This window comes from Nematolebias whitei, chromosome 1 (assembly GCF_014905685.2).
Source record: "Nematolebias whitei isolate Nwh7 chromosome 1, NemWhi1, whole genome shotgun sequence".
Classification (NCBI taxonomy): domain Eukaryota; kingdom Metazoa; phylum Chordata; class Actinopteri; order Cyprinodontiformes; family Rivulidae; genus Nematolebias; species Nematolebias whitei.
Genome location: NC_056498.1, coordinates 7,723,644 through 7,726,576, shown reverse-complemented (window position 1 = coordinate 7,726,576; position 2,933 = coordinate 7,723,644). Strand labels below are relative to the sequence as shown.

General features: G+C 41.6%; 1 non-coding gene across 1 annotated transcript; it reads right to left on the bottom strand.

The window, feature by feature from the left end:
* Nucleotides 1–1,865: 1,865 nt before the first annotated feature.
* On the bottom strand, nt 1,866–2,022 carry LOC119421081. Its single transcript, XR_005187334.1, has one exon. It is a non-coding gene; the product is annotated as a U1 spliceosomal RNA (small nuclear RNA).
* Nucleotides 2,023–2,933: the final 911 nt, after the last annotated feature.

Here is a 2,933-nt window from a genome sequence, read left to right as displayed (position 1 = left end):
GTGTGTGTGTGTGTGTGTGTGTGTGTGTGTGTGTGTGTGTGTGTGTGCGCGCGCACGCGTGCGCATGTGCGCTTCAAAAAAGTGTCTATATTCAAACATACAAAGGTTTTATATGAAAATGAAAAGATAGTTGTGAAATTATTATTGGTATTTGTGTCCATCATGTTCACTAGCAAAAAAAAATAAAAATCACATTACGTGTGAACCTTGGCATAATAAACTGTTTCCAAACACAAACCTGTGAGATATGGCCCATTTCAGGAGAGACACTGCACTACATCATCAGCTAATGAAGTAAATTACAATAACAGCCCTCCAGCTGACTGTGAAAGACGGTTCGTAGAAGTGACTGGATTGCTGCAAATGTGGAAATCTTCTTTAAAGGTTCTTCCATAAAACAGATCAGCAAAATGGCCACACAAACCAGTCCATCTTTCTCTTCTCCCTGGATGCTCATGAATCACAGATAGAAGCTTACCGCTCAGACGTGAGCTTTCAGAAATGAAGCGGGCAAAGCAGAGCCAAATGAGGTGAGGAGCAGAACTAAGCTGGGCTGAAGTGGAGCGCGATGCATTAAATGTGTGTCGAACATCTTTTATCACGTCGGCTGGTCTGGCTGGCTCTGTTACTACTTTGCTTGGCAGCACTGAGGCACACCAGAGGTGCGGACTGTCTTCAAATCCCCTTGCCACCTCAGTCCATTCAGGAGACACAGAGGCCAGAACATGTCTCAGTCCATCTTGTGAAAGAGCCTTTAATGTGAACAGTCGTGGCACTACTACACCCTTGGTACTCACCAAAAAGATTTTTCTTGCCATTTTCAGTACCCTCACCACACCTTTTATACCCGCCCTGGAATGACGCTCGCAGACGGAGTCCAATTGTAGATACTAGGTAAGGGCAGCAGTGATTTAATACTCAAAGTCAAATGAAAATAGTTGAATTCAATGGGATGATTTTATTTTTACACTGGGGCCTGGTAGCGATGTGCCGAGTTGTCTCCTAAAGTTGCATTTCCAGCTGCTGTGCTTTTTCTAACAGAACACTTACCACATACCCCCTCTTCCCCTAAAAACTCAGTGTATTTGTGTTTTTCTTCCATTGGAGTTGATATTGAAAGGAAAATAGAAAGTAAAGGTGGAAACTGTGATCAAAAGTGTAAGTAAGTGCTATGTGTTGTCAGCATTGTATGTTCCCATAGAATGAAATTAGTTCAAGTTCAAGTTTATCGTCATTCGCATCACATATGGTACATGAGGTGGAACTAAATTGTGTACTCAAGGTCCCAGTTACACCCAAAAATATCAAAAATATGAAGTATTAAAAAAAAACAGTACATAAGAATCTAAGATGTACACTAAACGAATGCCAAACAGTACGCTAAAGATTTAAAATATACGCTAAATGTTAATAATGTAAAAAAAATGGTGTATCAACAGCAGCCCGAACATGGGTCTGTGGTGAGCAGACGGATATGAATGAATACCCCACAGCATTAGATAATCAGCAGCATGAGACCAGCAGCACATAAGTCATGTATCACAAATAAACGTGCCATTACAGTAAACCCCCACCCCCCACCCCCCATAGTGATTATCCTGGTTAGGGATTTATGATTCTATCAGCTTCAGGGTATAAGCTGTTCCTCAGTCTAGAGGTTCCACCTTAATTCACTTAATTAGTTCTCTGCATTTAACCCATCACACATGAGATATACCCAGGTGGAGCAGCGGGCAGCTATGCAAGCGCCCGGGGAGCAGTTAAGGACCAGGTGTCTTGCTCAAGGACACTACAACATGTATGGCGGGGAGTTGAATCTGCAACTTTCTGGTCCTGAGTCAGCTGTCCTACATCTTGGCCCCAATAAAGAGTATGAACGCAGTCCCCCACTACCAGAAATTATGCAGTCAAGATTCACACGTGGGGAATTCGCAAGGGTCAGCACAACCAGGGTACAATGGATGAACCTCCCCCTGGGTGAACCACCTTTGTGATCATGGTATCTCCCCTGCCAGGTTATATACCAGGCATATACCTGGTATACCGGTATACACCAGTATATACCAGTAAAATGAGCCTCAGCTTAATTGTCAGAACGCAATGATTGATCCATGTTAAACTGTTGGACCTGTAAACATTTAAAGATCCTGGCTAGCAGGATTAACAGCAGCTGCCAGACTAGGGGTGATTAAATAAAATTAATTGTGCGGATGCGGTTATTTTTCAGCAAACCTGAAACAAGAAGCAGTCCTAAATTATAAATAGCAACTGAGATTAGTGCTCTTTAGGATGCTTTTTCTGCTTTCAGTCTGTTGTTGTTCTGACAATTGTTGAGCAGTATTATTAGCCCTGAAGGCAAAAAAAAAACCAATAAGTACATGCTGTGAGAATTGCTTCAAGTTGGTCTTATATTAGCAGAGGTAGCTGGCAGGTGGACGAATTAGATGAAAACAGCAGAAACGAATTGGAGGGGGAAGTTGAATATTTGAAAAAAACTAAATAATTACCTGAGGTATTTGAAAAGTGTTTTTGCTTAAAATGCATATCCCCTACTTGATACTAGTTAATATATGCTAAAAAAATGGTTCCTACTGTGGAGGTTGGGTCCACAGTGTTGGTCACTTCCTTATATTTTCTCCAAACATCATATTAGTACAACATCCATACACATCATACGCCTATCAAATGGCCCAGACAAGCAAAGATCATGCATAACATTTGACCTTGATTTGTGTCCTTGATCTTGAAGCAGGGAAAAGTGTATGTGAAACTCCGTCCAGCAATAATATAACAGAACAGAACAGAACAGAACAGAATAGAATAGAATAGAATAGAACAGAATAGAATAGAATAGACCAGGCTATTCAGCTAAATTGCTCAGGAGGCCACAGTTACTGAGCGTCAAGAGCTCAGGGGCCAGACATCCAGCAATT